The 13,820-nt window shown below is 40.9% G+C and overlaps 1 pseudogene; it reads right to left on the bottom strand.

The window, feature by feature from the left end:
* Nucleotides 1-4,172: 4,172 nt before the first annotated feature.
* LOC116812412 (5S ribosomal RNA) lies at nt 4,173-4,290 on the bottom strand (annotated as a pseudogene).
* Between the last annotated feature and the right edge of the window lie 9,530 nt (nt 4,291-13,820).

Consider the following 13,820-nt stretch of genomic DNA (forward strand, 5'->3'; position numbering starts at 1 on the left):
CTGGAACACTACGAATCTCATGCTAATGGACATTTATCAGGGTGGTGAGATTTGAGATGGTTTTAGCTCCCAACTTCTTACTTTGAATTACTAGAATTTTTGGTAATGAGCTTGTATCATTTTTAGGAGAACAATAAAGTCCTTTTGAAATAAGATGATTAGAGTCAAAGATCTCCAAAGATCTTCAAGCTCTAATACTTTATGATTTAATATTCTATGAAGCAAATGCATATCCATAATTCAGTAACAAAAGGCTCCACATTTTTTTTTCAAAAACAATAATATCTCACTAAGTCATCTGAGTCTCCTTTGATCACTGACCTTTGTTGAGGCTCAAGGCCTGGTGGAAAAGCACTAAATGACTTCAAATAACCTGAGAGGACAGTATGTTCTCATTAACCAAAAGCAATTTTTTTAACACAAATGAAAATTTTAAAATGGGAAGCATGCTATCTAATCTAAGAAAAATGAAAAAACATTAACTTACACATAAAGTAGGTTTTTGTTTGTTTGGGATTTTTTTGAGACAGGGTCTCGCACTGTCGCCCCCCAGGCTGGAGTGCAACGGCGCGGTTTTGGCTCACTGCAACCTCTGCCTCCCGGGTTCAAGCGATTCTCCTGCCTCAGCCTCCCGAGTAGCTGAGATTACGGGCTCCCGCTACCACACCTGGCTATGTTTTGTATTTTTAGTAGAGACGAGGTTTCACTAACTTGACTAGGCTCGTCTGGAACTCCTGACCTCGTGATCCACCGCCTCACTAATATTTTTTGTATTTTTAGTAGAGACAAGGTTTCACTATGTTGGCCAGGCTGGTCTCGAACTCCTAACCTCGTGATCCACTGCGCCCAGCCCACATAAAGTAGTTTTAATATTTAGATGTAATTATGGTAAACTGTATACTTAAAGAGGCTATAAATATAACTTACATTGTCATCACTTTCTTCAATACCAAGAGTCCAAATATATTGTCTGGTTGGAGAACCCACTATTCCTCTCATCTCTCCCAGTTCTTTCATACCTCTCTGTCTTTGCACACATGCTAAGGCTTTCTCCTTCATCTCTATTTGGCCAAATGCCATTTATCCTTCAAAACTCAGTACCTCCTGCCACTACAGGCCTATAGCACCTGGGGTATACGTCAGTTATAACGTTCTCAGGACCTTGTGTAATTGTGTAGGTTGTGCACTGCACAGGGCACACAGATGAGGGAGTAAGGGGGAGTTAAAATCCAGCCTGAGCTCAGCTGCTAAGCAAGCTGTACCTGCCTAGAGGAGGACTCTACTAAATCTGCACAAATGTTGACCTTACAGGTTCATGTTGACTCTCAGGGTTGTTTGGATTGAAATCAGAAGTTTACTGCTCCTCCTAGACTGTGAATGCATAAAAGGTAGGGACAGTGCCATGTTCACCCTTTTACCTCCAGCATCCTCAATGCCTAGCATAAAGTAGGAACTTCATATTTGTTTAACAGATCCTGAATAAATATAAGATATAAACAGTTCCTTGACCTCTTAACATCACAGTGATAACAAGTGCCAGAAATTTTTCTCTCACCTTTAGGTTGAAAAACAATTTTTTAAAGTCATACAGGAAAATAAATAAAACTAATATTAAGTCAGTCGCATTTGCATGCCAGGAATTTCACATATATCATTTCATTTTATGCTTCCAATAACCCTACCCATTAAGTCCTATTAATAGTGATAATCAACATACTTAACAACCAGTACAACACAGGCACCCATCAATCAGAGTGGACACTGATAGAGCTCAGCTATAAACAACTGTTCCACCCATGCTGGTATCAACTCAGTGTCAATCCTGAGTATGTCATCCTCACGTTAGAGTTAGGCAAATGCAAGCTCAGGAAAGTTAGATAATGTGTCAAGCTCACATAGCTAGTTAAGTGGAGAAACCAGGCCTACAACCTAGCTGATTCCCAAAACCTATGCTCTTTCCCCCATACCATGATACCACTACATCATCTGTATATAGCCTAGCAGGAGTGTGGCAACTTCACCTGTTTCCTGACATCTGGTGCAATGTCTATTCACTAGACTACTTCACCTCCCCAAAGAGGAATAATCATAGTTTATAACTCTAAAGTAATTACCTTGATTCCACAAGTCACACACAACTACTCATGTGGCTTTATAGTCAGGCTTCATATCTTAATAAATCTGAGTAGTACATTTTTATTGCTTCATACATTGAAGGGGTTAGGAACAGGAGACAATTCTTGATTAAGGCTCCTGGCTCCCTTTGAATTTTCTAAAGTTAATTTTCTTTAAACTTGGACTACATAATATAGTTCCTTTCCACAATCATACCTCAACTGCTTAAGATTATACCCAATGTAATTTTGTTCTGTGGAAGTTCGGGGCAATACTTTGCATCCTACACATTTTACTATTGGTTAATGAATTCTAGCGCGTTTCAAGACATCATAGGTTCTATGAACATACGTTCATTTGGGGACCCTGTTATTTACTCAACCCTTGGATCATCCACCGTATAGCCCTATGGCCAGACATGATACATAATGCCAAATCCCTACTAGCATGAAAACATTGAACAGTGCTTGGTTTGTTTTGAGTTTGTTTTCCATTACAGCCCTGCAGGAGATTCTAATAAATTAGTTTATACTATTAAATCAGTTCTTCTCTGTAAAGGAAAGGGGATTTTTTTTTCCTTAGTTTAGTTTTACTGGAATGCAGTAGTAACCTACAGGCAATCTAATCATTCTGATTTGTGACCAAAATTTATTTTACTTGCAGGAAGACAGTGACCCTAAGGAAAGATTATCAGTTTTAAAATGCTTTTTAAAAGACATGCTTTCCTTTTTTTTTAAGCAAGACATGTTGAAATTGCTTTAGAACAAATCAACCAAACTACGAAATGTTTTATTTACAACTACATTGATGCAAGTACACATAGAAAATATTGTACACCTGCTTTCTGTAATATAAGTTTTGGATCTTCTTTCCATCCAAGTCATGGGGTGGCATTCAAAATAATTAGCAACCAGAATGGCACAGACACAAGCCAATCAAAATGGAGGCGGCCAACCCTAGCCCTGAAGCAGAAGCCTGGAGTCCTCTTCTATGCCACAAAATAACCCTCTAGTTGTTGGGTAGTAAGAAGGTGTTGGGGGTCTCAGGAAGGGATCAAGTCAGTTGGGGTAAGAGAAGGCATTTGAAAGGTTCAGGGAAGGAACTATTTACCAATAACTAAGAAGTATTCAGTATTTTAATAACAAGTTTCGCTGGTTATTAAATAATTGCCGGTATTGTTATATTCTAATTTATATTATATTTTAATATTATAGTAATAGCAGTATAATTTAAAATAAACAGTATGGTAAGTACCATCTAAAAATCAATCTGCTAGTCAATACACTGTATTCAAAATGTCCATCAATGCCTGCCAGACCCCAGGCCCTTTGTCCACCTGCTCTACTCTTAGCCCCTACTGTCTAGCAGCCATGTTATGTATTATATTAGTCTGCCTTTCATTGGACACAGCCCGTAAGACTTAGGATGAATTCACAACTCAAGGGCTGAAAATTCACAAGCCAGCCAGCAACCTTTGACATGGCTGGCACAAAAATAAACTGGCCAGCCAATCAGACTCCCAGTCTTGGGAATTTGAGTTGGGAAGCATGGAAAGATTCATGCATGGGGCATTAGTCCTTCCTGGCAGGAAATGAGAATGCAAGAGGTGATCACAGAAGTATCACTATATAAAAAGAGGATGGGAGGAGCTAGGGTTGGACACAAGTGGCAACAGTTAATCCCAGGTGAGTACGGACATCACAATCAGCATATGAGGAACAGTGGCAATCCAGGTGCCAGGAGGGACAACACAGTGAGACCTCTGTTTTGAGTTTACAAATCAAGGGCTGCCAAGGATCATAACTGTCAGATGACCTAGCGAAATTCTCCTGGATTGGAACTACCATACAGCGATACAACAAAGCCCACTTCAGCTCAACCACCAAACACCTGGATTCAAATTGGCACCCTAGAAACAGCCGTTTTCAAAGTGTGATTCCTGGACCAAAAGCATCAACGTCACCTGGGAACTTGTTAGAAATGCAAGTACCTACTGAATCAGAAACTCTGGAGATGGAGCTCAGCATTCTGGATTTTTTTAAATTAAATTTAAATAATGCCTACAGCACCCGTATTCCCAGGGGGTCTCCTATCCAAGTACTAACGAGGCCCAACCCTGCTCAGCTTCCAAGATCAGGCAAGATTGGGCACGTTCAGGGTGGTATGGCCACAGACCAGTTTGAGTTTTAACAAGTCTTCCAGGTGATTCCAATCCAAGTTCGAGTTTGAGAACCAACCCCTCAAGTTGGCTTTGCCCAGAGTGCCAACATTACCTAGAAGTGGACTGTTGCTGCCCTTAGATCATCTCAGGGATAATCCTCCCAGAGGCAGATTCCCCAGGTGGTCAGATTTGCTGATGAAAGAACTCCTCTGCAATAGTTTATGCTTACTGGTTTCAGTATATAATTCATCATTCCCAAGCAGCTGCAAGGATGCAATATATACACTGAACCAAAGACCATAAGCAGGCCCAGGAACTGAAGATTTAAGGATGTCCCCTAAAGGTTGCAGACAGAGACTGACAGGCAGCTTTTAATATGATCCTTTCATATGGCTTCTAGATGAAACTGAGTTGTGTCTCTCCTGGAAGCACGTGTTTGTGGTTGAGGTGTAATAGGTAGGTGGTTTTAGGCAGAGACATCTTTGGTATTGTATATAGGAGAAAGGTTAGTGTACTAACGGGTAAGAAACAGACTATATGAAGATGTCAATTACTGCCTGTTAGTCCACTGCCTGCCTGCAACCTCTGCTGCTCTTGCTGCCAAGTTTTATATCACATGACCTCACCCTTTAGCCACAGGGTGTACCCGACCCATTTGTAGCCAAGTCAGTCGAGTCACTTACCTACAATGTGACCTGATGCAGAAGATGATCTATGCCCATATGATTCTCCCATTCAAAAACGTGAAGGCGGCAGCAGTTAGAAGTGAGAGTTAGACTTTACCAAAAATGTCCTGAGGAAGAGAGGGATCTACGAAGGATCATGGCAAGAAAAAGTAACAATAAAAGCAGAACTCATACACAAAATCAGTAGGCCATTGATTAGGGCTATGGACACATACAGAGAGAAGCAGGGATGCTGAGAGAGAGAATGACAATGACAGAGACATTGAGAGAGACATCGAGAGAGACATCATGTAGCCCCAGAGAGAGATGAAGAGCATTAACTGCCTCGATTCCTGCTGGCTGATGTCCTTATAATACCCACCTGTTCTTATTTAAGTAGTCAGCGAGTTACCAGAGTGCCTGAGGAGCTATTTATATTTGTTTGAGTGTAAGAGCAAGTGAGAGCAAGTAACAAGATGATAGAGACACAGAGCCAATGAGAGAACCAAGGGCAATAAAAGAAAGAAAAAGAGACAGACTGTCCCTATGGATACAAAGCTTGAAGGCTATTCCGTAAGAGAAGGGGTCATGGCCACAACCCCTTCTCCCTGGGGTTTAACCTGAGGTGCAATTAAAAATGAAGAATGTTAATGAACAAATGAATGCATAAATATACAAATGAGTAAAAATAAATAGACAAGTATATTTTAAATGAATACATAAAGTTAATGACATTTGTCAGGATGGACAGAGATCACTATGGCCAAGGTCCAGTGGCAGAAAGAGCAACAAAGCTTCTGAGATCAAACTACTATGAAACCAGAAAGATGACTCAAGTATTTGAATTTCAAACCATTTTTGCTGGAACATCTTTGCCCAACGGTGGACTGAGTGGGGATCTCACTTAGGGACCAGTGAGATGGGAGTTGAGACATTTTGCCCCAGATACATTAATTTAGTCATAACAAGTAACAGGGCACAGTCCAGCCCCATCTATGGAAATAATGGCAATTATGGAATTACAAATCTTGACAACTTAGGTGGCAGCAAAAGTGACAGGAAAGCCTGTTCTGAAGCAAACAGCTTAGGTAGCAAAGGTAAAGGTCTCCTGCCTCAAAAAAGCTTGTCTGAGTTCTGGCCCAGTGACAGAAAAGGGGTGGTAGGACCATCCCTGGACCTCAATAAATATGTTGAACCCCAGGGTATTCTCAAACAACACAGGGCATTTTGATCTCACTGCCCAGTTTTGGCCCACTATTTTGACCTCAAGGCCATTTTTTTTTCTTCATGTTGCTTTCTTCTTCTCAGACTATGGACCATTCTGGTTATAAGAATTCAACTTTACTAAGAGTTTAATACCCCTGTTTCAACTTATAAGGATTTCTTTGAATGTATAAATAGGAATTTGACACCTTGAAAGTAGCTGAGCCCATGAGGTGCTGAGCCCAACCCAAATTGCTAACCCACAGAATTGTGAGTTGCAAATGGTTGTTTTAAGCCACTGAGTTTTAGGGTAGATTTTTATGCAGCAAAAGGTAACTGACATGGAGCCTAAAAAGAAAGCCAAACCAAGTGTAGTTGTCTTCAAAGCCTAAAGCTGAAAATTCTGAATATGACTCTGAATGTTTTCCTTCAGCAGAGTAAATCCATATCCCTGCATCCTGAGAGATGCAATCACTAGTTTCAGTTCTATGAGGCTTAAGCAGTGCAGCTTGGCATACCACAGCACCTACCTAGCATTGCAGAAGATCTCCACACGAGGAAAATTATGGCATGCGAACTATTCACATATAGTCTACATTGCTTTTTTAAAAACTACAAAATAAAAACAAATCGTTTAAAAACACAGTCCATCCATATTCAAATTTCAGCGTATGTGCATTTATAACAGCATATGAAAGTATCACATTTTCTCCCAGTATCGTAAACAGCAGCAAGTTGCCATTTCCCAGAAGACTCAAAATACTGTGACACCATGGCATAGTAAGCCAGTGTCTCAAGGATTCAAGTTCGCTGATAAAGAATCTCACCAATAATCAAAAAATGTGTTAGAAAATAAGAAATCCCACATAGGTGATGTGATTCTCACAGAAGGTTATTGAGTTTGCATTCTATAATGGTACCTCTTTTGATACCTTCTGTATTAGTCAATGCTCCAGCCACATATCAACACATAATCAAGCACACACTAAAGAATGTACCTGGTTGCCATAGCTAAGCATCTAAGCAAGATAAGCATAGTGTCCATATTGACTTCCAGGCAAAGGAGTTAAAAGTTCCTCTCTAGTCTGCTCCCCAGCCTCCTACCCAAGTAGTGGAGGAGTGCTGAATTGATAGGCAAGATTCCTGGGCACTGTTGAACCACAGTTTCTAGTGGGTGGAGCCCTGAGAATATAAACAATCCCATACAGGTAGAAAGCCCCTTTCTGGGTTCATTCTCTCTGGAGCTGGTGGCTGTAACATTTTTTTCTCATTTGAATGGCAAATTTGGAAATTTGACTTTGGCTTAAGGGAAATGGTAAGCTATTCATCCTGTTTTGGTTCTGAGTTCCACACTATCTCTACTCTAAGCTTCCTTGTGGTCAGCTTAGTAGAGTGCTGAAATAGAGTCTGGGGGCCAATGCCCCCAATGTTATTTTGCTTCCTTTGCCACTCTTTAGTCACATGTGTCTCTTGTGGAACATACCAGGGTGACAGGGCCAAGGCAGAATTTAAATATTCCGAAGTCACCTGGCCAATCACTACCATAATTCACCCCTTAATGGTGCCTGGATCTCACTTCTGTCCCTGACACTGACATGATCTCAGAAGACAGGGCAAGTGTCTTCCCCAGGGACTGACATTTGGGGAATAAAGTCCCACAAAAGAGATTGAGGTTTAGTCCTCAAACTTGAAGCACTGCTGCTGTAGGGCCAGTATATACTCTCCCATGTGTAACAGGCAGGTGCTGGTATTGGTGTAAATATTCATTTTTGGAGCTAGGATAACCTTGTCCATGAGTTCAAACTGCAGGAGCCACAAGGTTCTGCAGCTAGGTCTCCCTAAAATAAACAGAATTCCAGTGTGTGACATTTTTGGCCTATTGGATCATTAGATCCAAATACTCATACACCCAACTTAGATGACAGGCCTAGATTCTGTTCCTCTGAACTTTGTTTTAACTTGTATCCAGAGATAGAGAATGATGGTCACATAAAATTCTGAGGTGTAATGGCCTGTAAAGTTTTCTGAGTCCCTTCCCCACCATATGTTCTCATGTTGACTCTGATTTGGACACTGCATAAACCCTAATATAAGAATTTGTGGAGAAAAGATAGAGTTAAAAAAAATAACTCTTAGTGATTTGCAAGGCCTAATCAAAAGACAAGACACACCTTGCAGTTGCTTTCCTGATCAGGAATCTTCAATAAATATTGGCCAAGAGTCTAATTATGGTTGTGGACTTTAGAGACCTCAGAGTGTGGGTGCAATCACTGAAGGAAGGTAGAGTTCACTCATAAAAAGAGATTAAGACCTTCACTACATGGACACAGTAGCTTAGTCTTGGACTGAGGTGAAGAGTAAAAGTTAATGAAAGAAAAAAGATCAAAGGTCAAAAAGGCATTAAATAATAACTATATCCAGAATGCTGTAGGGCATTAAATAATAACTATATCCAGAATGCTGTGGCTTTGAGAATTGGGTCAGCCTGGAAATAAAGGCCCTTGGCTAGGTTAGGTTACATTATAGGATAGGTTAGACTACAGGATAGGATAGGTTAGATTACAGGATACTTTAAATGAACTAAAAACTCTTGCCCGGGAGATAGTTATTGCTTTGGAAGTGGTGGGAAGCAAGCTAGGAAAGAATTAGGAAAGGAAGCCGGGTGCGGTGCCTCACACCCGTAATCCCATCACTTTTGGAGGACCAAGGTGGGAGGATCGTTTGAACCCAGGAGTTCGAGACCCACCTGGGCAGCATGGCGAAACCCTGCCTCTACAAAAAATACAAAAAATTAGCCCGTCGTGGCAGTGCCCACCTGTAGTCCCAGCTACTCGGGAGGCTGAGGTGGGAGAATCCCCTAAGCCAGGGAAGTCAAGGCTGCAGTGAGCCATAATTGTGCAATTGCACTCCAGTCTGAGTGACAGAATGAGACCGTGTCTCAATAAACAAAACTAGGAAAGGAAGAAAGCTTGAGATCTTAGAAACCAGGATAGACATACATGAAAGTAGAAAAGGATATACCTACATAGATACAGCACCCAGATCTCAGACCCAATTGCAATCATTTCTCATGAAGGCAAGGGAAACCATCTACCTAACTGTAAACAGTGTAGCTAACACACATTAGGAAACAGTAGATGAAATACCACGACAATCTTAGTAGAAAGGGGTAAGTTAACATATTTCAGCAGTGATCTTATTGCCAGTACAAAACTAAATGCCAGTACAAAAACAAACGGCATTTGGAAACTTACAGTTGATTTCAGGAGAGGGCTGAATAAGGTATCAATCCTAAATGATGATGATGATGGTCACATAGTAAATATTCTAGCAAAGGTGAGACCTTATGCAAAGATCTTTTCTATCTTGGATATAGCAAATAGGCTTTGAGCTCCACCACTGAAGGAGATATGTTAATTCAAAACTATTCGTGATGAGAGGTAGACAGTTGGGAGATGAATAGTGCTCACCATCAACCTCCCATAGATATATGGAGACTCTTGAAGACAGCCCACATAATTTGGTAATCCAATATATTGATGAATTCTAGTATCTATATCACAGGAAGATCAGAAATTAATCAAGCATATCTTGGGGGCAATACAGACAGGGTTGAAAGTCAATGGAAAGATATAGCTTGGATCTGACTACAGTGGCCTAGATGAAAGTTTCCTCAGCAGGAGAGCAATGTATCAGGAAAGGGACAAATGATCAAGTCACTAGGCCAACAAATGAAAAGAGCCTGGTATCAACAAGCTTTTATAATGGTTGCATTACAGTAAGAAAGGCCGATGCTTGGTCCAATTATCTAAATGAAACACTGGTACAGGGAAGGGATACCAGCTAGCATGGAGAACACTTAAAAAGAAAATAGCTTGGGCACCAGCTTTGGCCTTACCAAACACTTGAGAACCTTGGAACCTCTGCCTAATAATAATACCTAATACCATAGCTATTGGTGATACAAGAAAATTTCTATTGTTATTTAGCTTCCAGAGGCCTGGAAGGCTTCTCTAGCCTCTGTAAAGTAGCCTGGAAGAGCTAGGGGTTCCCAGTGCAAAATACCCTGATTCAGTCACACCATCCACTAACTGTTCACGGAGGGAATAGAATTTATAAGAACAGATCAATAATATGCTATCCAGTCATTACTCTTATTAAACACCCTACGCTTTCTAAATGAATAAGGGGTAAGAAGAGCTATGCATACAAGGTGAGTATCTTGAGTTCCCTCAGAAGCAAATGCTGATACAAAGATTCAAATACAAGTAGTTTATTCAGGAGCTGACCTAAGGAAATACCTACAGGGGAGTAGGGAAGTGATACAGGGAAAAGCAAGCAGTTAATAGAGTGTGTTATCAAGACAGCCACTACTGTGGGTGGCTGGAGCTTAATCCGGTGGGTGAACTCTGGGGAACCATAAATCACATACCTTAGTTACCTTGCTCAAGAGGTAAGAGAGTTGGGGCATTCATACACCAACTCCCATCAGTTTTTTTATTCAGAGCCACTTCCAGATGTGTTCATTCCTAGCTCTTCCAGCCTACCATGCGGAGGGTAGAGAAGCCTTCTAGGCCTCTGAAAAAGCCTTCAGAAAGAGATAGTGGCAGATAAAAATCAGTTGGAGCACACAGAAATAATAAGGCTGAGGGATAGGTGACAGGATAGTATTAGCTATGTGTATTTCAACCACAGAAAAATCTTACTCCTTGTCTGTTAGGCAGGATGGCTTAGGGAGATGAAGGAAACATGAGATGGAATACTCAGAGAAGTTTGAAATTTGGTAACAACTTGAGGATTTCAGGAATTGGTAAGAACACCTGGAGATAAAGACATGTGGTGGCCTTGAAGCTGGCCTGGGACTCTTAGCTGCACTGGCTACTGCACTATAGAGGGGGAACAATAGACCACAGAGGGGATCTTTGCCAATAATTAGGAAATAATAGCATTTTATTTTGATGAGAGTAGATAGATTCACCAGTTAGGTAGAGGCTTTTCAAACCAAACACCCAGCAACTGAGATAGCCGCAAATATTTTAGTTCAAAAACTTCTCTTAACTGGGAGTCTTAGACAAAGAACCAAATTTGGAAACATATTTCATGGGAAAACTGTGTAATCTGAAAAGTATTCAAGTATAGCCTAACACTTGTAGGCCAGGTAGCCAGAGAAAAAGATAGAACTATACAATAAAGCCATACCAATGGCTATGATGAAAAGAAGAGATTACTGAGCTCACCACCTGCCTTCTTTGATTCTAAGGAAATTAGAGCCTGAGTAGCCAATGAATCAAGACAGAGCTTTACAAGGACCTCTGTGAAAGATCTAGAGTTGTTGGGAAATCCCATTCACCCCTTATCTTTTACAGATAGAGGCCTTGAGTGAAAGAAGCCACTCAGGGTCTCTGTTTCTCTGCTCACTTTCTTCCTTGTACATTTTCCAAACAAGGAATCAGGTTGGGTCAGATTCCAATGTAATCCATTGGACCATTTTTGCTGGTGGGCAGAGTCATTATGCTTTGTAAGACTGCATTCATGTATATAGCACTCTCTTCTGCTTCCTCTGGGCCTCCACGGAGCTGATATAGTAAACTGAAAATCCAGATTTCTCTCCCCAAAATAGCAGCCATGTCTAGGCCACTTGTTTGAAATGGGATTTCTTTCTTGGGATTTTTACATTTTCGATGGGAGTTTAATTTCTCTGTAGAAATTTAACAATAAGAGGGGTTTCATATTCAGACTTGAGGCATTTTTGTATTTCCAAGATGCTATTATTTGGACTAAGCTATCATCTGGTATTCACTGTATGGGTCTGTTTGGTAGGCTAGGTTCAACAGTGTAGCTATACATACTTTAAGATGAGAAGTAGAATAGGTGATGAATTTTTCACTAAATATATAGTATGGTCTTTAAGTCCTGAATAAAACTATTTCACAAGTTTCTAAGGATGACATCAGAAGCATCCATTGAAGGCCTTGGGGAGCTGAATTTCACATCACTTTGGTGCTGAAAGTGGTCCAAGAAAGACTCATAACAGCCATGATATGGAACAGGGAAATGACTCCATGAAAAGGCTACAAGAACTTACCTGCAGATTTTCTCCCCTAAGGTAGAGAATCACATATTAGCTCAGCTACTGACCCCTTTGGATTACCAGAGAAAGAATGAGAAGTAGAGATTGTTAAATGTCCATGCTGGGGTTCAAAGACCGTAACTGTGCCCACTCCCACCCGCCATCTTCTCTGCTCCCTAGGAAAAGAAAGGCTGAACTGACTGATGAGAGTCCAGACCCTTATTAGGCTGTTTTCTACTGCACAGAACTTGGGGTTATCAGTAAAACTCCCTGGTATCATTTTCTCCAGCGCAGATGACTAACTATAGCTATTCATATAACTGGAGTGGAAAATTCCAAGGTTAGATTTTGGGCTGAAGAGCTCTGGAGTTTGCAGCCAAAGCACCAGCTAGTGAAGTATTACTGTGCTCACCTTAGCCTTCCTTTCTCACAGAAAAGGCAGTTAAGCCAAGGACAGATTTGGGTATCGCTGGGTCCCCTGATATAATATCGTCCCAACCTTGTCTCTTAAGAGAACCCCAATTTTACCCCAACCCCCAACAGGGTACAAGAGTCTAAGTGCTAATAGTGGAAAGAGTAAAAATAATCCAACCAGAAACATGGCAGTAAGAGATATGAAATCTGGACAATGAATGGAGACTTCAGACAGTGGGTTGTTGTTCTAAAAGATCTATTCCTCTGTTGGAGAACTTCTATGAAAAGATTGAGGATGTGAAGAATGCTGACTAACACTCAGGGGCTACCCAGAATTTGCTAGTAGTACACTAAAGAGAGTCTGACAGGAAATGCAAAAGATCTTGGAAGGGGGAAGAGACAACTCTTTAGTGGTCCAAACCTTGTTTTGGTAACTAACATTATCCTGCATTCTCAGCTTTACTTATTTGTTGTGTATTTCACACTAGATTTGGATCCATTTTCCCTGCTCTCTTACAACCTGACCCAGATTCTGATTAATTCCACACTAAAAGTTTCATGTAATAGACCCAGGTTCATTCCTGAACTGACAGTCTCTGTGACACAGGCAGTAATGTAAGACGTTCCATTTATTTCCCTACATTTGCCAGCCCTCTTTCAGGTATATAGGACCACATGACTACTTTGGTGGCAATGAAATATAAGTGGATGTGACATGTGTCACTTCCAGGCTGAGGCAGTAAAGAGCCTAAGTGCCACATGTTCCAGATGTTGCAGCCACAAAATAGCAGAGCCTTAGTCATCCTGGAACCTTGAGTTACCGTGTGGAGCAGATCCCTTCCCATTCCCACATCCCTCTGACCTGACCTGCATGAGATATGTAGTGTGAGCAAGAAAAAAACTATTGGTGTGTAAAACCTCTGACACTTTGAGATTGTTACCTGAGCATAACTGTATTCCTGACAAACACATCCCCCCTTCTTCTGCATGCATAGTGCTTATTTCATACTCTAAACTTAATTGTTAATAATTCTACATGTTACACCCAGGCCCTTCTGAACTGGCTCTATGGGACAGAAGATCACACACAAGTCAGCAAGCAAAGCTTTAACTTTGAACCAAATACACAGTAGTAAGCAATACAATTCAGTAAACACAACTACTTTCTACTGCACAAAAAAACAGGAAATAA

The sequence above is a fragment of the Hylobates moloch genome, unplaced genomic scaffold (genome assembly GCF_009828535.3).
Source record: "Hylobates moloch isolate HMO894 unplaced genomic scaffold, HMol_V3 SCAFFOLD_7, whole genome shotgun sequence".
Classification (NCBI taxonomy): Eukaryota; Metazoa; Chordata; class Mammalia; order Primates; family Hylobatidae; genus Hylobates; species Hylobates moloch.